Source organism: Cucurbita pepo, chromosome 10, assembly GCF_057944985.1.
Source record: "Cucurbita pepo subsp. pepo isolate OVF chromosome 10, ASM5794498v1, whole genome shotgun sequence".
Classification (NCBI taxonomy): domain Eukaryota; kingdom Viridiplantae; phylum Streptophyta; class Magnoliopsida; order Cucurbitales; family Cucurbitaceae; genus Cucurbita; species Cucurbita pepo.
Window position 1 is genome coordinate 11,614,283 of NC_141807.1, and position 23,143 is coordinate 11,637,425.

The 23,143-nt window shown below is 35.7% G+C and overlaps 2 non-coding genes across 2 annotated transcripts; one reads left to right on the top strand and one right to left on the bottom strand.

The window, feature by feature from the left end:
* Positions 1-2,596: 2,596 nt before the first annotated feature.
* Positions 2,597-2,669, bottom strand: TRNAF-AAA (transfer RNA phenylalanine (anticodon AAA)). The gene has a single exon. It is a non-coding gene; the product is annotated as a tRNA-Phe (tRNA).
* Positions 2,670-12,768: 10,099 nt separating this feature from the next.
* On the top strand, positions 12,769-12,840 carry TRNAP-AGG (transfer RNA proline (anticodon AGG)). The gene has a single exon. It is a non-coding gene; the product is annotated as a tRNA-Pro (tRNA).
* Positions 12,841-23,143: the final 10,303 nt, after the last annotated feature.

Sequence of the window (23,143 nt, forward strand, 5' to 3'; positions counted from 1 at the left end):
GCAAATATTTACTTTTGAATCTCCAAATGGTCTTGTCTCAAACGAATCAGCTTGTCACACATGAAATGATGGTTGAACCTAGCCTATCCAATTTTGTAGATGAAGTATTAATGCTTGTTGAATCTTCTTGGCCTTGGGTTGTGTAATAGGTCCAGTTGGAACACGGTGATTCTTATCATCATCCCCCTCTTCAAAAGGATTCGTCCTCGAATCAGAAAAATCATCACCTACATCAAAAGGACTCAACTCATCAACATTGAAAGTAGAATGTACACTGTGATTCTTATCATCATTCCCCTCTTTAAGATTCGTCCTCGAATAATAAAAATCATCACCTACATCAGAAGGACTCAACTTAGCAACATTGAAAGTAGAATGTATTGACAATTCTAAGGGAAGATCAATTTTATTGTTCCATGCAATAAAATGAGTTATTTTACTAAATGTCTTATAGAGCATTTATAGTCAAATAAAGAATTAGGAATCCACCCTATCTACAGACGCACTCCCAATTGAGCTATCCACGCTAACATTAAAATGAAAATTCATCAGTAAAATTATTTACACTAACTCATCTAAATTGTAAAAAGAAATCATCTCTAAATTTAGATAAGATAGTAAGTTATATTACTTGAATCACGTGTGGTGAAGGTCGAACAACACCTGACCTTCAAATCTTCAATATTAAGCTCTCCCAACTAAGCTATCCCCTATAACATTGAAAATGAAAATTCTAAAAAGAAATAATCACTAAATTTAGATTAAATAGTCAAGTAATTTTAAAAAGAAATAATCACTCATTTTAGATTGAATATTTACGTTATGCAAGTTAGTCAACTTGAATTAGGTGCGGTGAACGTGGATCAAACACGTGACTTTCACATCTTCAGTGATGCTCTCACGTGACTTTTAGATCTTCAGTGACGCTCTCCAAACTTAGCTATCCCCGCTAACATTAAAAATAAAAATTCATCGGTTAAGATATTTTCACTGCTTCATTGAGATTTTAAAAAGAAATAATCACTAATTTTAAATTTTATAGCCAGGTTATGCAACTTAGTCAACTTGAACGCTCTCCAAACTCAGCTATCCCCGCTAACATTAAAAATAAAAATTCATGGGTTCATAAGATATTTTCACTACTTCATTGAGATTTTAAAAAGAAATAATCACTAATTTTAGATTGAATAGCCAGGTTATGCAACTTAGTCAACTTGAATCAGGTGCAGTGAACGTGGATCAAACACGTGCCCTTGAGATCTTTAGTGACGCTCTCCCAACGAAGCTATCCTGGCTAACATTAAAAATGAAAACTCATTAGTAAAGTATTTAGCTAATTCATTGATATTATGCAACTTAGTCAACTTGAACGCTCTCCAAACTCAGCTATCCCCGCTAACATTAAAAATAAAAATTCATGGGTTCATAAGATATTTTCACTACTTCATTGAGATTTTAAAAAGAAATAATCACTAATTTTAGATTGAATAGCGAGGTTATGCAACTTAGTCAACTTGAATAAGGTGCAGTGAACGTGGATCAAACACGTGCCCTTGAGATCTTTAGTGACGCTCTCCCAACGAAGCTATCCCCGCTAACATTAAAAATGAAAACTCATTAGTAAAGTATTTAGCTAATTCATTGATATTTTAAAAGGAAATAATCACTAATTTTAAATTGAATAGTCACGAGTGAAGTTATGTGACTTGAATCAGGTGCGGTGAACGTGGATCGAACACGAGACCTTCACATTTTCAGTCTGACACTCTCAAAACTAAGTTATCTTCGCTAATATTTGAAAAAAAAATCATAAGTAAAGGTATTTCCTCTAATTCATTATATTTTAAAAAGAAATAATCACTAATTTTAGATTGAATAAAGTTATGCAACTTAATGAACTTATGCAACGTAAACCAAGTGCGGTGAACGTGGATTAAACATGTAACTTTCAGATATTCAGTCTGAACTAAGCTATCCCCGTTAACACTAAAAATCAAAATTTATGTGTAAAGGTATTTCTGCTAATTCATTATTGGTTGAAATTTTAAAAATAAATAATAACTAGTTTATTTTTTATTGAATAGTCAGCTTATGCAAATGGAAACAGGTGCGGTGAACGTGGAGATTAAACATGCGACCTTCAAATCTTTAGTTTGACACTCTCCCCGCTAACATTAAAAATAAAAATTCATAAAACTATAAGGTGCAATGAATGCAAATTGAACACAAGACCTTCCAATAATCGATCTGATGCTCTCCCAACTAAGCCATCCTAGATAACATAAAAAATAAATAATCACATCTTTTAGATTGAATAGTAAAGTTATGCAACTTAGTCAACTTATGCCAGTTGGATAAAAAACGTGATAGATCTTCTGCTAATTCATTGAGATTTTAAAAAGAAATAATCGCTAATGTAGTGAACGTGGATCAAACGTTACCTTTAAATCATCCTTCTACTAATCCCTAAGCTATCCACGCTAATATTAAAATTGAAAATTCATAAGTAAAGGTATTTCCACTAATTCATTATATTTTAAACATAAATAATCACTAATTTTAGAAAGAATATTCAAATTATACAACCTGAACAAAGTACGGTGAACGTGGATCAAACACGTGACCTTCAAATCTTTAGTCTGACGCTCTCCCAACTAAGCTATCCCCGCAATCATTGAAATTAAAATTCATCAGTAAAGGTATTTTTGCTGATTGATTGAGATTTTAAAAAGAAATAATGACTAATTTTTTATTGAATAATCAGGTTATGCAAAAAGAAACAGGTGCGGTGAACGTGGAGATCGAACACGTGACCTTCAAATCTTAAATCTGACGCTCTCCAAACTGAGCTATCCCCGCTAAAATTAAAAATGAAAGTTTTTAAATTTTAAGTAAAGGTATTTCAACTAATTAATTGAAATGTTAGAAAGAAATAATCACTAATTTTATATTGAATAGTCAAATTATGCACCGTGAACCATGTGTGGTGAACATGGATCGAACACGAGACCTTCAGATCTTCAATCTAACGCTATCTCAACTGAGCTATCCACACTAACATTAAAAATGAAAATTCATCAGTAAATCCCGGATTTCTTTCTTTCACTGTAAAGCCGAACCGAAAGATGAATGACACAGATTAGATTGAACAGTAAGATGTGGACGATATCGACCGTGACCTTGATACGGAGCTGGAGCTTCTAACTATGGGGAAACTGGAGGATCAGCTCCTGAACTACTTAGGTTCGCTAATTCATTGAAATTTTAAATAGAAATAATCACTAATTTTTAATAAGATATTCAAGTTATCCAACTTGTTTAAGGTGCGGTGAACTAGAACACGTTAGGTATTTTCGATAGTTCATTGAGATTTCAGAAAGGAATAATGACTAATTTTAGATTGAATAGTCGGGTTATGCAACTAGAATCAGGTGCGGTGAACGTGGAGATCACACACGTGACCTTCAAATCTTCAGTCTGACGCTCTCCCAACAGAGTTATCCCTGCTAATATTAAAAATGAAAATTCATAAGTAAAGGTATTTCCGTTAATACATTATATTTAAAAAAGAAATAATCACTAATTTTAGATAGAACAAGCAAGTTATGTTTTTAGATTGTATAGTCAGGTAATAAACTTGTATTAGGTGTGTTGAACGTGGATAAAACACGTGTGACCTTCAAATCTTCAGTCTAACAATCTCCCAGCTGAGCTACTCTTGCTATCATTAAAAAGGAATATTTATCAGTAAAGGTATTAGGTACCCTTCTGGAAATTCAACAAAAGGCAATAGTATTAGATCTGTTAGGCTATGGAGCCTGATACTTATTTATAGCTTGGTCAACGGTTATATCCGGTAAAGCTATATTTGGTAAAGCTATATATAGTAAAGCTATATATGGTAAAGCTAAATCCGGTAAAGCTATATATGGTAAATAACTATATATAGTAGATGGCTAAATCTGGTAAAGCTATATATAGTAAAATATACCCTATATATATCTGGTCCGGTATAGCTTTGAGAATGTACTTTTCTATTCTCTGTACTCTCTCTCTTGTTGTACATACCTGAAGTCATCAATAAAAAATCCTTTTAGCCAGAGTTCTCCTTGCAACTTCTCTCTATCCTTCTCTTTGTGTTCATCTAGATCGAGCGTGTGCGTTGTTGTGCGATCCTAACAACTGGTATCGATCCTAACAACTGGTATCAGAGCTAGGCGGAAGTCAGAGCTAGGCAGAAGTCAAAGCCAGGCGGAAGTCAGAGCCAGGTGGAAGTCAGAGCCAGGCGAAATTCACCACGATCTGTGAAGATGTTAATTTCAAAGATTGGAACTGAGAAGTTCGATGGATCCGATTTCGGTTTCTGGAAGATGCAGATTGAAGATTATCTGTACCAGAAAGATCTTCACGAACCTCTGTTGGGGGTGAAGCCGGATACCATGACCACGAAACAGTGGAAGCTCAAGGATCGATAAGCCTTGGGGCTGATCCGGTTGACGCTATCCAGAAACGTGGTGTTCAACATTATCAAGGAGAAGACAACGTCAGGTCTGTTGAAGACGCTGTCGAATATGTACGAAAAACTGTCGGCTATGAAAAAGGTGAATTTGATGCGGAGATTGTTATGAGTTCTTGTGAGAACTTCGTTATGAGCAAACATAAACGAGTTAGCTTCACAAAGACTGTTAGAGAATTGAAGAAAAGTACCGGAAGAAGCGCGCTGAAACTCCAGAAGGGGGTTGCGTCGCCCGTAAGCGTCGCTGAAGCTCTAGAGGGGGTTGCGTCGGCTGAAAGCGTCACTGAAGCTCCAAAGGGGGTTGCCTCATCCGGAAGCGTCGCTGAAGCTCTAGAGGGGGTTGCGTCGTCCGGAAGCGTCGCTGAAGCTCCAGAGGGGGTTGCGTCGGCGGGAAGTGTCGCTGAAGCTCTAGAGGGGGTTGCGTCGCTCGGAAGTGTCGCTGAAGCTCCAGAGGGGGTTGCGTCACCCGGAAGCGTTGCTGAAGCTCCAGATGGGGTTGCGTCGTCCGGAAGCGTCGCTGAAGCTCCAGAGGGGGTTGCGTCGTCCGGAAGCGTCGCTGAAGCTCCAGAGGGGTTTGCGTCGTCCGGAAGCGTCGCTGAAGCTCCAGAGGGGTTTGCGTCGTCCGGAAGCGTCGCTGAAGCTCCAGAGGGGGTTACGTCGTCCGGAAGCGTCGCTGAAGCTCCAGAGGGGATTGCGTCGTCCGGAAGTGTCGCTGAAGCTCCAGAGGGGGTTGCATCGGCTGGAAGCGTCGCCGAAGCTCCAAAGGGGGTTGCGTCATCCGGAAGCGTCGTTGAAGCTCTAGAGGGGGTTGCGTCGGCCGGAAGCGTCGCTGAAACTTTAGTTGAGGTTGAGTTGCTCAAAGATTCACAGAGTGATGTTGTAGCGGATACTCAAGAAACTCCTAAGACTCTTGCTGAGAAACCAGAGGTGAAGCAAGTGGGAGTTGAGGTTGAGTTGCTAAAAGATTCACATAGTGATGTTGTAGCAGATACTCAAGAAACTCCTGAGACTCATGCTGTTGGCGAGGAACCCGGTCTATCATTCAAAACACAGAAGGCGATACCATTTCACTCGGAGGTTAGTTGAAGATGGTGATGTGTTTTGAGAAGATAGAGGGTGCAAAGAATCCAGCAAACATGTTAACAAAATGTGTTGATGTTGGAATATTGAGGTTGTGCAAAACCTCAATTGGTATGGTGCAGTGGATGCTCATGGTCGTTTGAGAGTGAAATTCTTGGTTGACTAGATCAGTCTCCAAGTGGGAGAATTGTTAGGCTATGGAGCCTGATACTTATTTATAGCTTGGTCAACGGTTATATCCGGTAAAGCTATATTTGGTAAAGCTATATATAGTAAAGCTATATATGGTAAAGCTAAATCCGGTAAAGCTATATATGGTAAATAACTATATATAGTAGATGGCTAAATCTGGTAAAGCTATATATAGTAAAATATACCCTATATATATCTGGTCCGGTATAGCTTTGAGAATGTACTTTTCTATTCTCTGTACTCTCTCTCTTGTTGTACATACCTGAAGTCATCAATAAAAAATCCTTTTAGCCAGAGTTCTCCTTGCAACTTCTCTCTATCCTTCTCTTTGTGTTCATCTAGATCGAGCGTGTGCGTTGTTGTGCGATCCTAACAACTGGTATCGATCCTAACAAGATCGAGATGCCAGATTTAAAATTTTCCAAGGCATTGGGTACGCAGTTATAGTAGGACATTCCACCTATAAACAGATGGTCAAACAGAAATGCTCAAGCAAATATTGGAAGACATGTTGAGGGTATATGTGATGGATTTTGCAGGAAGCTCGGATAAGTACCTACCCCTTATGAAATTCACTTATAATAATACTTGGCAAGCTACCATACAAATGGCCACATACGAGGTTCTCTATGGACGAAGATTTCAATCCCTTATCTTTTGGGAAGAAGGGGGGAAAACGACAACTATTGGGCCAGAGTTGGTGCAAAGTACCAACGCCACAGTCCAGAAGATTAAAGCTAGGATACAAACCGCAAAAAGCCGAGAGAAAAGCTATGCAGACCTAAGGCGCAAGGACATGGAATTGTAGGTAGGGGATCATATATTCCTAAAGGTAGCACCCCATGAGAGGGGTGCTCAGGTAGGGTAAAAAGGGGAAGCTAAGCCCTAGGTTTATCCGTCCCTTTGAGATATTAGAAAGGATTGGATCTGTGGCCTATAGAATCGGGCAATGCCCAAACTTGTCTGCAGTACATAATATCTTTCATGTATCCATACTACGGAAGTATACCCTAGATCGTTCGCACGTACTGGCTCACGAAACTCTCTTCTTGAGAGATGACCTAACGTATAAAGAAGACCCGTTTCAAATAATAGACAAGAAAGTCAAATGATTGAGAAACAAGGAAATCTCTCTTGTTAAGGTCCTATGGAAGAATCATAGAGTAAAAGAAGCCACTTGGGAAACAGAAGGCAAATAAGAACCTTGTACCTTGACCTATTTTAGAATAAACACTTTCGATGACTGAAAGTTTTCAAAGGAGAGGAGAATTTGCAACACTCAAGGTCTCCAATAAGAGACAGTGTATAATCCCTACTAGGTTCTATCTAGAAGTAAAGAACAAGTAAAATTGAAAAAACATTGAGAAAATGGTACTTTTTCTAATTTGTATAAACTTCCCGAATCATTAAATTTTTTATAGAATAAGAATTACAAGTTACTTAAAAAAGAAAGGCTCCGATCGGAGAAGACTTTTTTGGCAGAAGATTCAGAAAAATCAAGAATGAAATTATAGAAATTCTAGACGTTTCAATGGTAGTGAAAAATCCATCTATAAATTATGAATAAGGGTAGACTATTAGGGGCAAGAAGCAAGCTTAATCGAGTACCCAATCGAGAGATACAAGTTTTTTGTTTTGGGGTATCGTGTTCATGGGTTTACCTATAATTCGAGAACTATAGTCCACTATTCATTTCCAAACTTGTTCCTGCACCTTCTAAATAAGTTTACCCATAAGTTTGGTGAAGGAAAGAGGTCCTCAAAGTGCTAGTAGGTTTTCACACGAATTAGTCCACGTTAGGTTACCCTCTAATGTTTTCCTAAGCTAAAACCTCAACTCCTAAAGCCTAACCTATGACATTATGTATAAACCTAGGTTCATCAATAATCCATGTACCAAGTACCTAGAACTATGTGAATAACATGCTAAATAAGTTGCTAGGATCCATACCCATAAGTAACCATTATCTGCATTACGATGTGTACTAAAAGGCCCCTATTCCTCTTTAGGTAGGATGTCGTGCAATATGTATCATGAGCTGGATGTTATGATAGGCTTACCTTTCCCATCAGCTAAACGAGATGTCCTGCACCACGATTTACCAGTAGGATTACATGATTATGACGACACCACTCATGTGTTCATGGGGAGAAAATTGAAGGTTATTTTAGCAGAAGGTTTTCAGGATCAGTATATGATACATGACACGATGACCTCTAAGTTCTAAGATCCTGAAAACATAACAAGAAGTAATATCCTAGCTTACGGTCGCGATTAAGAACCTACGAGTAGGCTACTTACTAAGTTTTACTCACTCCATGTTTATCATTTTTTTTCAAGTAACTAAGAGTTGGTCGTGGATAAGAGTGGACTTTGGAGTATGGGCCATGGACTAACCTCTATTTTTAATCTAGTATTTTTCGTTCTTCTCTAGATTCAAAATAAGCGAAAAATGATAAAAAAGCGATGAGGAATTTGTAGAAAAATTATGGATTTTTTGAGAAAAATAATAATAAAATATTCAAAAAGTGGCAAATTACAAAATACCCCTAGAAGAATGGATAATTACAGAAATGCCACTCCAAGCAAAATCCTTCGAACACAAATTTCAACCGTCGGATCTTCTCCAAAATTTGATATGATCTAGAACGAACACGCACGGATCATCACATCCAACGACTAGTATTCAAAGCCAAGGTCGGTAAGGCTATGATCGGAGTTGATATCTCCAAAAAATTATCCAGAAAGTTCGATATCTAAATAACGAAGATTCTGGAGGTCTCAATGTTGGTTTAAGCTCCTCCTATAAAGTCTGAAGTAGGAGCAACAATACGGAATAAGAATCGAGAGAGGTCGATCCCCCAATCGAAGGCAATAAGCGTTTAGATTGTTGGTCTCCTACTCTCAGATTTCTTCAAAATTCGAGAGCAATCCTCCACCATTTCTCTTCAAACTTCTGAATAACGAAGAATCTGGAGCTCTCAATGTCGGTTTAAGCTCCTCCTATAAAGTCTGAAGTAGGAGAAACAATACGGAATAAGAATCGAGAAAGGTCGATCCCCCAATCGAGGGCAATAAGCGTTTAGATTATGGGTCTCCTACTTTCAGATTTCTTCCAAATTTGAGAGCAATCCTCCACCATTTCTCTTCAAACTTATTCCTACCGTTTCTCAACAAGATTACCCACAAGTTCGATGAAGGAATATAGTGCTGAAAGAGCCTAGAAACCATTCCCCCAATTCAATCAACCATTGAAGAACTTCAAGAAAAACTTGAAAATCCAATCCGAGGATACATGATGATTCATCGAGCAAGAATGATTCCAATCAGTTTCTACACCTCCAAGGAATGCTTCCATAGAAGACCACAAAGAAAAGTAACCTCGAGAGCGTGTCGAATTGAAGGAAATAGGTTTTGAAATTAAATTGGGGATAAGAGTCGAATTCGTATCTACGATCTCTTTTCCTTCAAATTAAGGATCCTCTAGCTTCAGAGGAAGAAGTTGAGTAAACTTGATGAAGGAATCCAGAGAGGAAACATCGTAAAACAAGCTACCCAAGAGATCAAAAAATCTGGCGTTTCGAGTGAGTTGCATACCGAGAACGATTTTTGGAAATTAACGTCTTACATTCAAAGACGTTCCTCCAAACCAATTCCTTTAGCCTGAAGAAAGGATATGGAAGAGGTTCGATGAAGAAATAGGGCCTTGAAACCCCTAGAATCGGCTACCCAATAAGAAATCCTTTGTTTTATCTCCAGCGATAAATCGGATTTTGGATGAACTTTGGAAGCGAATATCTTAGGCTACGATCCACGAGAAGGTATCAAATCAATCCCTAGCCCTTCCTTGTAATACCCATCTTTAAGTTTCACGAAGAAATCGAGGAGAGAAACGCTGTAAATGTGGTTGTACAGGCCAAGTTTCAGATGGCGGCGACGCGAAAAATGCGCATCGTCTTCCTGTTCAGAGGAAGAAAACGATGATATGGCCAGTTCAACTGAACTGTCCAAGTCAACTCAAAATTTGACTTTTTCTCGGGCTTTCTCAATTTTAACCCCATTCCAGACCTATTCTCATAGAAAATCTTATGGTTTCAGAAACTAGACACAATAAAGAGTACGTGGAAGGAAATTTTGAAGTAATTTAGATACTCGAAGCTCAAGAATAGACGTCCCAAACGTCGACGACGAGGCAAGTAGCCACCTTGGACTTTTTGTTAAGAAATACTTGTATAAATCGCTTGGATTTTCATATGAACCCTAAACCAAGTATGAATTAAGGATATATGAAAGAAAAACCCAAAGAACCGTGAGTTAAGACCCCAAATCGATGAAATAGCTCGAGATTTAAGTAACGTTAAAATAACCCACTATATGAGCTCTTCTGCCTATCAAATTTTAATACTGAGCATATTATAGTATGTTGAGATCAGATATGAAAGTTGGTGGTCATTAGATAAGGATAAGTAGGTAAACCAAGAAACAGTGTAAAATGACCATAGTGCCCCTAAGGTAATTTACCTTCGGTTCATGACCTAGATGACCTTCAAATGCTATGAAATTCATCGGTAGATCTTATTTTATGAAATGTTATATGAATCCTTATCCCAAGAGGTTATATAAGGTAATGAAGTTTGGGAGTTATTGGAAAACTTTAGTTAGCGAAACCAAGATATGGGAGAAAATGCTCATCACGATCCATATGACCTTTGCCATGAAGCACGATGTTTATAAGCTTTGTAGTCAATGTTGCCAATGTTTGCTGCACAAAAAAAGATAGGGATGTTAAATTTTTAAGTCAGTTTTGGAATACTAAGTCATAAATTAGGTAAAAAAATACTAGGAGCATTGCTTAGGGCTATTATTTATAAGAATATTAAATCATAAATTGGGTAATAAATTATTATTTTCAACTACATGTCATCTTAAGATTAACGAGCAAACTAAGGTGGTTAATAGAACGTTAGGAGCATTGCTTAGGGCTATTAACAACAACTCTTTAATAAACTAAAATAATACCGTCAACATACTTAAACTATATAAAACTCTCTCGCCTCCCCTATTAAGTTTAGCTCTCCATACAAACTGAATTAAACAGAGGAATCCGCATCTTCATCATGTAAAATTGATGGAATAAGAAAATAGAGAGTTATCCCGGTTTGTTGCCGTTCGTCAATGGAAGTTCCCTTCTCTTGAGCTCTCACGTCCACCTCTTTGCCCTAATCAATCCTTGTTGGTCTTCTTTTCTTTCTGCTGTCAACAGCTGCTGGATTAGTGTTTTCTTCTTCTTCTCTGGTTTCACAGTAGAGGCTGCTGCTGTGTAATTCGATTTTCTCCCCCAAAATGTGGCTCCTCTCCTCTTGGTCTTCCTTTTCCTTTTATATTGAGCATGGGTTCCCCTTTAGGGCTGAAAAGGAATAAGGAGTCCACATAGGATGTTCCTCATTGGGTAGTCAATGACCCACTTGGACTGATGATGTGGATTTAAAATTTTCATGTCATCCCCCATTTGTTTCCAAATTTGCTACTCCCACATGATTTAGCATAAATGTCTGAAATTTTACCATATAATTCAATTAAATATACAATTAAGATCGATTTATGCCATATCATTTTTTTTTTTTCATGTTAGACCGCAATAAACGATTTCATGCTCACTAAGTAGAATAAATGAGTAATAAATGAGAAAATTGTGAATAAGGGTGCAATATTAACTATAAAAAGACTTATATAACTCTACTTTTAGAGAGTTATCAATATTATAATGGCTACTACCTAAATTATAACCTAAAGTTGATAATTGATGTCCAATTAGCCAACCCTAAATTTGTAATCATTGTGGAGTGATTGAAATTACAATGGAAGTAGTTTAAACTCCTAGTACCTTAAATGAAGTTGGTCTCTTCTAATAAAACACGAATTTCTCTTTAATATCATTAATACAATTATGCTTCATCTTGAACCTACTAAACATGAAACTAAAACTGCGTTCAATTTAACTCAATTTTATTGTCATCTTGAATGATGTGTAGGATATATTCTTGATTTACCTCGATATTTCATATTAGTTAAGCTTTTTGCAAAATCACAATTAGACAACAACATAGATGAACTTGGGTCTATTTATTATTTTAAAGAAAATTTCTTTCTCCATCTAATTCCTAAAAACTTTGCAACTAAATTCATATTATGCGAAGAAACAAATTTTTTACTCGCAAGAAGTAAAATATGAAACTTTAACTAAAATTTCATCTAAACAAATTTTATTGCCATACAACATAGATGACAATTGTAGCCTTCAAACAAAAACTAGAATAGTTGTGGTGAACAGGATAGAAACTCTAGTGTTCATCCATAATATACAACCACTACCTAAATTATGACCTAAAAATTTGAAAACATAAGTTGTAGTTGAAAATTACATAAAACAATCCCCTAAATCCAAGAACTCTGTCCAATTAGTAAATCCTAAAGATAGTAGCTAACATAGAGTAATTGAAGCTCCACATGAAGTAATTTAAAGTTCGAGTTACTTAACTAAAGTTTATCTCGTCTTTAATGAAGCATAAGTTTCACTTAAGTTCATGAAATGTTTATAGACTCGAACTCTTAGTACTATTTATGAAATTATATTTCATATGAGTTTGTCATAAATCAAACTATGGTACAATCAATACAACTTCATTTTCTTGTCATACGAAGCAAAATAGAAGAATTAAATCAAACAAACTGATGAACTGAGCCGAATAAATCCAACCCAACCCAAACTGATTAGTTTGATTCATTTGTTGGGTTGTAGTTTATTTGATAACACTTGCATATTAGAACAATTTAATATTACAAGCCTTACTTACAAGTAAAATACTAGACCATCAACTTTTTGTTTTATAGTCCAACAACCGCTCAAAAAAATAGATTTCAAACTTGAGAGAAAAAAATATATTGAGTAGGAGCTAAAAATGTTGCATTTTTTTTAGAAAGGGCATTTGGTCTAGTGGTATGATTCTCACTTAGGGTGTGAGAGGTCTCGAGTTCAATTCTCGAAATGCCCCTATGTTCATAAGAACTCCAAAATAACTTCTTAACTTCTATTCTTTTTTTTCTCTCTACCGTGTAAATAAAAAATAAGAACTCCAAAATAACTTCTATTCTTTTTTTCTTCTCCCTACAGTAATTCTATTCTTTTTTTTCTCTCTACAGTAATTCTATTTTTTTTTCTTCTCTCTCTACCGTAATTAACTTCTAGAAAATAAAAATAACTTCTATTCTTTTTTCTTCTCTCTATTGTAATTCTATTATTCTTTTTCTCTCTACAGTTTATTTTGGAATGGGTTTCCTATTTTATGCAGATTCCACAAGAAGGGAGATCCTATCATGAGTCAAACTCAAGTTATTGGATTCAAAGTTCTAGAGCTGTTTTATCTAACTCGTTGTGATCTTGAGCACCTTTAGAGTGGTTGCAGAAGTAACCCTCGAGTGTTGATTGAAGCTCTTGGAGAACATGTAATTTTATATATTTCTTATAGTTAATTTATATATTGTTGTATATTACAAAAAAATTGAAATAATACTTTACATCCCCGTCTTTCTTTCTTCCGTGCAAAACTTAACATGAAAACTATATTATTTCAATATTCACTCGAGAAACAAGGGGTGAAAACTATATTATTTCAAACCATCCATTATTGCTTCTACTTTGCGTGAAAATGCTTCCACTAAATCATGTTACTAACTAGTTGGTTTGGTTTGGTTTGGTTTGGTTCAATTCTTGGGTCCACTCGATTGAATTGACGTAGCTCAATTAAACTCTTGATAATATAAAAATCATAAGTTTCTTAAATTAGCTTAACTTAAAAGTTTAACCCCTAATTTTTTTTAGAATGTTTAGCTTTGTGTCTAGTTGATCTCTAAATGCTTAGAAGTATCTAATAAGACTTCTATTTAAGGAACTTTTCACTATAAAAGATGTAAGACTTCAGGTTTATTATTAAGGAATTTCAAATGAGTGATTTGATATATCATACAGGACAAAATATTTATTTGTTTCAAATATCTTACGTTGACTATTCTTTTTTGTCAAGTATTTTGAATATTATCATTGTGAATTACTAATGGCATTAGATTGAATCTCATTAATAACAATATCCCAAAACTCAGGTAAGGATGATATCAAAATTAATACTTTAATTTCATCTTCAAAATTTATTTCCACTTAACTCAGTTGACTAATAATCATAATAGTCACGTGTGCACAAATATTTACAACCTTAAAAGGTAAAATTATAAGGAGTACAAGAAAAAAGTGTTTAAAATAGTTTCAAAATATAAAAAAAAAATAGTAGGAATTGGTCAAAGTCAACATCCATGGATAACTATATTAGGCCCTTTGGTTTATTGGCCTTACAAGATGGAGACATGAAGTTTTCTATGTTCGAAATCAATTTGGTTGATTGTTTTCTGGTTAGCATTGGTACCATCAAAACTTTTTTATTTCTTTGAAATGTTTGAGTTTACAATTTACAATTTAGAAATGAAGCAAAATTAGTCTGAGGGTTTTAGGCAGATTGTTATAATTCTAATTTTTAACTTAAAAAAAAAAAAAAAAACTTAGTCTCGTTGTCACGCTTAAAACTACCCTATAGGTATAATCAACCTATTATCCTTCCACCAATAGGAGAAAAAGGCAACGTTACTATGTGAAACTAGTTTCATGTCATTTATTCAACAATAAGGGTGTTAGCATGCATTTGGAAATGAACCCATATTTAAAAAATTTATATAAAATAGAAAAGAATTGTTATCTCAAAGACAATGATACTATGTGAAACTAGCCTCAAGATGCTTCCTTAACTCTTAGGGGCGGTAAACCAACGGTTCCTTCACCCAAGACCCATGGCCCGACTCCCAACATGGAAGGGATAATCTAGAGAATCATTCCAAGAACCCTAACGGATGGGTTACAAACTCACATTTCGATGGGTTCTCCAAGCACGGATTGCAAGTTAAAAGAGGTTGAAAACAAAGTAAAATGATAAAAGGAACCAACCAAATTCGAATGGGTGACCTCTTGATCTGCCGTCAAATGCTTTACCACTGAGCTATGGACCCATTTTGCATGATTTCAACCTTAATGACCCCTTCTACAGAGTGTCAGTCTAAAAGTGTAAAAAGTGTCTCTCCAAAATAAAAGGGCCTAATCAAGTTCAAACGGGTGACCGGTCAAATTCTCTACCACTGAGCCATGGATCCATTTTGTAGGATTTTAACCTTAGTGACCCCTTAGACATAGTGTCGGTCCAAAAAGTGTAACAAATTTCTATCCAAGATAGAAGGGCCTGTTAGGATCGCACAACAACGCACACGCTCGATCTAGATGAACACAAAGAACAGGATAGAGAAAAGTGCAAGGAGAACTCTGGCTAAAAGGATTTTTCTATTGATGACTTCACGTATGTACAGTAAGAAAGAATTACAGAGAATAGAAAGTACTTTTCAAAGCTCTAGCGGACGGGATATAACCGTTGGCCAAATATATCTGAGTTTGATATTATTTGATTTTGGGTATGGACACAACTAGGTGATTTCTTTTGATTACATTAATGAATGTATGTAGATGTTTAAAGTGTTGATCTTAATGGTTTTAGAAAATATCAACACATCATCGATATAAACTATCGAATTTTTTTGAAAGGATTGAAAATATCATTCATAATCTTCTGAAATTCGGATGGAGCGTTATTTAGCCTAAATGGCATGACGTTCCTCTCATATTTTCTAAATTGGACATTAAATGCTATGTTATATTTGTCCTTTAAGGAAACTAGAATTTTTCGAAATCACAATTTCATGTCGAATTTTATAAAAACATTTGACTCTAAATTTTTTTTATGAAATCATTTTTGTTTTGGATTGGATATCTTATTTATTCTAAAACCTTATTCAAAGGTTTGTAGTTAATTACCAGTATCAGAATTTCTGGTTTCTTTTCACCATGTTGTTAATATAAAATGCCAGACATGACCACATGCTCTTTGAAGACCTTATCAGCTTCCTCTGCAAAATATCACCTAAAATGTCACAGTATTTAGTGTTCGATGCTTTTTGACTTAACCCTAGGGTTCTATTTAAAGTGAACTTGTGATAATTTTTGTCAAATTATATATTTGAATACCTAATACATTAAGATATAATATCTTATTTCAATAATATTAAAATATCGTAGAATATCATAATATATGTTTAATTAATATGAATCTCATTCAAATTTCAAATATATAATTTTATTTAATGTTTATGATACACATCAATTATTTTAATATTTAACATATCAAATACGTTAATATGTTTTGATATTATACTTCAAGACTATAGGAACTTGCTCAGAGGACATGAGAGTTACATTGGCCTACAATGCATCTCATGGACGATGCAAAACTATGGTGGCGCTTGAAGGTGAATTGTATAAAAAACTGGTCATGCACCAAAAAATCATAGGAAGACCATTGATGGAATTGAAGCAATCGACGCTCCCCTGTATGGGTTTCCAATCAAAGACCTAATGTTTGATGTTGACTCTTTTGAATAAAGAGCCACATGATCAAACAACAAGAAACGTGGCGGTATCTCTGAGAACTCTATCACACACATAAAAAAAATGTGTCGAAGAGTTAGACATTACATAGAAGATCTGGCTTTCATCGAGGAGACTCGAGTTTGATTCTCGAAAATGAAATTTTATGATCTTATTTCGTTTATTTTATAGTTTCATCTTTTGTCACAAATTATATTTAAACTTTACCTTGGTTTGAGAAGCACTATAATGGATGAGTTCAATAGTATCTTAAATTCAAAAAAAATTTATGAACTTGGTTTGAGAGGCACTATAATGGTCAAGTTCAATAGTATCCTAGATTAAAAAGACTTTTATGAACTTTGAACCATTAATAGTGTTATGTCATAGATATTTGGTTCAATTTCAACAAGTGAGGTTGAGGTCATTCAAATGGTTAATGTGATAATCCGGTCATTTTCAAGGTCTCTTTTGTTGAACGCCATCATGGCTGAGATGACTGAGATGAGCACCAGAGTGAGTTTGACAAGGGGGGTCGTAGAGAACCACACCCCAAGCCAAGCTCATGTTGGGCTTAACAAACTGAAAATCCAAAAACACAAACTCTTAAATGGGAACCAGGATGCTAAGGAATTAAAAAGCTTTATTTTTTACGTAGAACAATACTTGAAGGTTACAGGAACTTGCTCATAGAACCTAAGAGTTACGTTGGCCACAATGCATCTCATGAATGGTGGCGCTCGAAGGTGGATGATATAAAAAATTGGTCATGCACCATAAACTCATGGGAAGACCGTTGATGGAATCGATGCAATTGATGCTCCCCTTGATGGGTTGCAATTAAAGACATGACGTTTGATGTTGACTCGTTTGAAGAAAAAGCCACATGATCGAACACCTCGAAATGTCGCGGTAGCTCTAAGAACTCTATCATACGACCTGAGAGTTGAGGGCTACAGGAACTTTCTCATACAACCTGAGAGTTACGTTAGTCGCAATGCATCTCATGGACGATGCAAAACTATGGTAGTTCTCGAAGGTGAATGGTATAAAAAATGGGTCATGAACCATAAACTCATGGGATGATCGTTGATGGAATCGATGCAATCGACACTCCCCTGGATGAGTTGCCAATCAAAGACCTAACATTTTATATTGACTCTTTTGAAGAAAGAGCCACACAATCGAACAGCTTGAAACGTCGCGGTAGCTATGAGAACTCTAACACACACAGGGAAGGACGTGTCGAAGAGTTAGACATTAAGCAAAAGATCATGCTAAAACTCTTCAGCGATCTGACAAAAGACTTCAGGACATCTACACCAAAAATCCATTGTCATCCAGCGGTGAGGATATCTGGCTTTCACCCAGGAGACCCAGGTTCGATTCCAGGCAATGGAATATTATTTTCTTATTTCATTTTATTTTACAGTTTCTACCTTAGACTAAAAAGACTTTTATGAACTTCGTACCGTTAGAGTTATGTTATAGATATTTTGTTCAATTTCAAATGGTTAATGCGATAATCCAGTCGTTTTCGAGGTCTCTCTTGTTGAACGACATCATGGTTGAGATGAGCAGGTAATTAAAATGGTTAATGCATAATCCAGTCATTTTCGAGGTCTCTCTTGTTGAACGATGTCATGGTTGAGATGAGCAGGTGATTCAAATGGTTAATGCGATAATCCAGTCGTTTTCGAGGTCTCTCTTGTTGAACGACATCATGGTTGATGAGCACCCGAGTGAGTTTGACAAGTTGGGCTGTAGAGAACCACACCTCAAGCCACGTTCATGTGGGCTTAACAAACTTAAAATCTAAGAACACAACCCCTTAAATGGAAACCCGGATGCTAAGGAATTAAAAAGCTTTATTTTTGACGTAGAACAATACTTGAAGGTTACTTGAACTTGCTCATAGGACCTAAGAGTTACGTTGGTCGCAATGCATCTCATGGACGATGCAAAACTATGGTGGCGCTCGAAGGTGAATGGTATAAAAAATGAGTCATGCACCATGAACTCATGGGAAGACTGTTGATGGAATCGATGCAATCGACGCTCCTTCTTATACAAAATTTGGATCAACCAAGAGATAAAGCTAGAATTAGATTATGGAACCTTTTTCTAAATCGAGTCACTCCACAATCGAACTTGATCAAGGCTTGATTGAATGACTCAGATGCAATGTACCACAAGAATTGCATAAAACTTAGAAATGACAAAGATATGCTCGAATTTCTACACGAGGGATCATCTCAACTTGAGAGATAATTTTCATTGATCACAAATATGCTTTTACATAATAATGTGTGGGTATTTATAGTCTCCCCACAAAAGAAGTTAGTGGCCGTGATTTAATCTCGATCCCTTTAGATCTCCACAGAAGACGAAGTCAATTTGAGCATTAAAAACTTTATGAAATTAAAATAAGAAATAAAGTTTTCTAACGACTCATGAAATGATGCTTGCAACTTCATCCGCTACTTCAACCATTCAAATATTTACTTTTGAATCTCCAAATGGTCTTGACTCAAACGACTCAGCTTTCACACATGAAATAATGGTTGAACCTAGCATATTCAATTTTGTAGATGAAGTATGAATGCTTGTTGAATCTTCTTGGCCTTGGGTTGTGTAATAGGTCCAGTTGGAACACCGTGATTCTTATCATCATCCCCCTCTTCAAAAGGATTCGTCCTCGAATCAGAAAAATCATCACCTACATCAAAAGGACTCAACTTAGCAACATTGAAAGTAGAATGTATTGACAATTCTAAGGGAAGATCAATTTTATTGTTCCATGCAATAAAATGAGTCATTTTACTAAATGTCTTATAGAGCATTTAATAGTCAAATAAAGAATTAGGAATCCACGCTATCTACAAACGCACTCCCAATTGAGCTATCCACGCTAACATTAAAATGAAAATTCATCTCTAAATTTAGATAAGATAGTAAGTTATATTACTTGAATTAGGTGTGGTGAAGGTCGAACAACACCTAACCTTCAAATCTTCAATATTAAGCTCTCCCAACTAAGCTATCCCCTATAACATTGAAAAATAAAAATTCTGAAATTTTAAAAAGAAATAATCACTAAATTTAGATTAAATAATCAAAAATTTTAAAAAGAAATAATCACTAATTTTAGATTGAATATTTAGGTTAGTGATGCTCTCACGTGACTTTCAGATCTTCAGTAATGCTCTCACGTGACTTTTAGATCTTCAGTGACGCTCTCCAAACTAAGCTATCCCCACTAACATTAAAAATAAAAATTCATGGGTTAAGATATTTTCACTACTTCATTGAGATTTTAAAAAGAAATATCATTAATTTTAGATTGAATAGCCAGGTTATGCAACTTAGTCAACTTGAACCCTCTCCAAACTGAGCTATCCCCGCTAACATTAAAAATAAAAATTCATAAAACTATAAGGTGCGATGAATGCAGATTGAACACAAGACCTTCCAATAATCAATCTAATGCTCTCCCAACTAAGCCATCCTAGATAACATAAAAAATAAATAATCACATGTTTTAGATTGAATAGTAAAGTTATGCAACTTAGTCAACTTATGCCAGTTGGATACAAAACGTGACAGATCTTCTGTTAATTCATTGAGATTTTAAAAAGAAATAATCGCTAATGTAGTGAACGTGGATCAAACGTTACCTTTAAATCTTCAATATGACGCTCTCCTTGAGCTATGCATGCTAATATTAAAATTAAAAATTCAAAAAGAAATAATCGCTAATGCAGTGAACGTGGATCAAACGTTACCTTTAAATCTTCAATATGATGCTTTCCCTGAGCTATCCACCCAAATATTAAAATTGAAAATTCATAAGTAAAGGTATTTCCACTAATTCATTATATTTTAAACATAAATAATCACTAATTTTAGAAAGAATATTCAAATTATACAACCTGAACAAAGTGCGGTGAACGTGGATCGAACAACCTTCAGATCTTCAGTCTCACGCTCTACCAACTGAGCTATCCCCGCAATCATTGGAAATGAAAATTCATCAGTAAAGGTATTTTCGCTGATTCATTGAGATTTTAAAAAGAAATAATGACTAATTTTTTATTGAATAGTCAGGTTATGCAAAAAGAAACAGGTGCGGTGAACGTGGAGATCGAACACGTGACCTTCAAATCTTAAATCTGACGCTCTCCAAACTGAGCTATTCCCACTAACATTAAAAATGAAAGTTTTTAAGTTTTAAGTAAAGGTATTTCCACTAATTAATTGAAATGTTAGAAAGAAATAATCACTAATTTTATATTGAATAGTCAAATTATGCACCGTGAACCATGTGTGGTGAACATGGAACGAACACGAGACCTTCAGATCTTCAATCTAACGCTATCTTAACTGAGCTATCCACACTAACATTAAAAATGAAAATTCATCAGTAAAGGTTCGCTAATTCATTGAAATTTTAAATAGAAATAATCACTAATTTTTAATAAGATATTCAAGTTATCCAACTTGTTTAAGGTGCGGTGAACTAGAACACGTTAGGTATTTCCGATAATTCATTGAGATTTCAGAAAGGAATAATGACTAATTTTAGATTGAATAGTCGGATTATGCAACTAGAATCAGGTGCGGTGAACGTGGAGATCAAACACGTGACCTTCAAATCTTCAGTCTGACGCTCTCCCAACAGAGTTATCCCTGCTAATATTCAAAATGAAAATTCATAAGTAAAGGTATTTCCGCTAATTCATTATTTTTAAAAAAGAAATAATCACTAATTTTAGATTGAATAAGCAAGTTATGTTTTTAGATTGTATAGTCAGGTAATAAACTTGTATTAGGTGCGTTGAACGTGGATAAAACACGTGTGACCAACTAAGCTACTCTTGCTAACATTAAAAATGAATATTTATCAGTAAAGGTATTGGGTACGCTTCTGGAAATTCAACAAAAGGCAATAGTATTAGACCGAGATGCCAGATTTAAATCTCGCTTCTGGAAAATTCAACTAAGGCATTGGGTACGCAGTTATAGTACGACATTCCACCCATAAACAGATGGTCAAACAGAAATGCTCAAGCAAATATTGGAAGACATGTTGAGGGTATATGTGATGGATTTTGCAGGAAGCTTGGATAAGTACCTACCCCTTATGAAATTCACTTATAATAATACTTGCCAAGCCACCATACAAATGGCCACATACGAGGTTCTCTATGGACGAAGATTTCGATCCCTTATCTTTTGGGAAGAAGGGGGGCAAACGACAACTATTGGGCCAGAGTTGGTGCAAAGTACCAACGCCGCAGTCTAGAAGATTAAAGCTAGGATACAAACCGCACAAAGCCGAGAGAAAAGCTATGCAGACCTAAGGCGCAAGGACATGGAATTGTAGGTAGGGGATCATATATTCCTAAAGGTAGCACCCCATGAGAGGGGTGCTCAGGTAGGGTAAAAAGGGGAAGCTAAGCCCTAGGTTTATCCATCCCTTTGAGATATTAGAAAGGATTGGATCTGTGGCCTATAGAATCGGGCAATGCCCAAACTTGTCTGCAGTACATAATATCTTTCATGTATCCATACTACGGAAGTATACCCTAGATCGTTCGCACGTACTGACTCATGAAACTCTCTTCTTGAGAGATGACCTAACGTATAAAAAAGACCCGATTCAAATAATAGACAAGAAAGTCAAATGATTGAGAAACAAGGAAATCTCTCTTGTTAAGGTCCTATGGAAGAATCATAGAGTAAAAGAAGCCACTTGGGAAACAGAAGAAAAATAAGAACCTTATACCTTGACCTATTTTAGAATAAACACTTTCACGGAAAGTTTTCAAAAGAGAGGAGAATTTGCAACACTCAAGGTCTCCAATAAGAGACAGTGTATAATCCCTACTAGGTCGTATCTAGAAGTAAAGAACAAGTAAAATTGAAAAAACATTGAGAAAATGGTACTTTTTCTAATTTGTATAAACTTCCCGAATCATTAAATTTTTTATAGAATAAGAATTACAAGTTGCTTAAAAAAGGAAGGCTCCGATCGGAGAAGACTTTTCTGGCAGAAGATTCAGAAAAATCAAGAATGAAATAATAAAAATCAAGAAATTCTAGAATGAAATAAGAATTACAATGGTAGTGGAAAATTCGTCTATAAATTATGAATAAGGGTAGACTATTAGGGGCAAGAAGCAAGCTTAATCCAGTACCCAATCGAGAGATACAAGTTTTTTGTTTTGGGGCATCGTGTTCATGGGTTTACCTAGAATTCGAGAACTATAGTCCACTATTCATTTCCAAACTTGTTCCTGCACCTTCTATATAAGTTTACCCATAAGTTTGGTGAAGGAAAGAGGTCCTCAAAGTGCTAGTAGGTTTTCACACGAATTAGTCCACGTTAGGTTACCCTTTAATGTTTTCCTAAGCTCAAACCTCAACTCCTAAAGCCAAACCCATGACATTATGTATAAACCTAGGTTCATCAATAATCCATGTACCAAGTACCTAGAACTATGTGAATAACATGCTAAATAAGTTGCTAGGATCCATACCCATAAGTAACCATTATCTGCATTACGATGTGTACTAAAAGGCCCCTATTCCTCTTTAGGTAGGATGTCCTGCAATATGTATCATGAGCTGGATGTTATGATAGGCCTACCTTTCCCATCAGCTAAACGAGATGTCCTGCACCACGATTTACCAGTAGGATTACATGATTATGACGATACCACTCATGTGTTCATGGGGAGAAAATTGAAGGTTATTTTAGCGGAAGGTTTTCAGGATCAGTA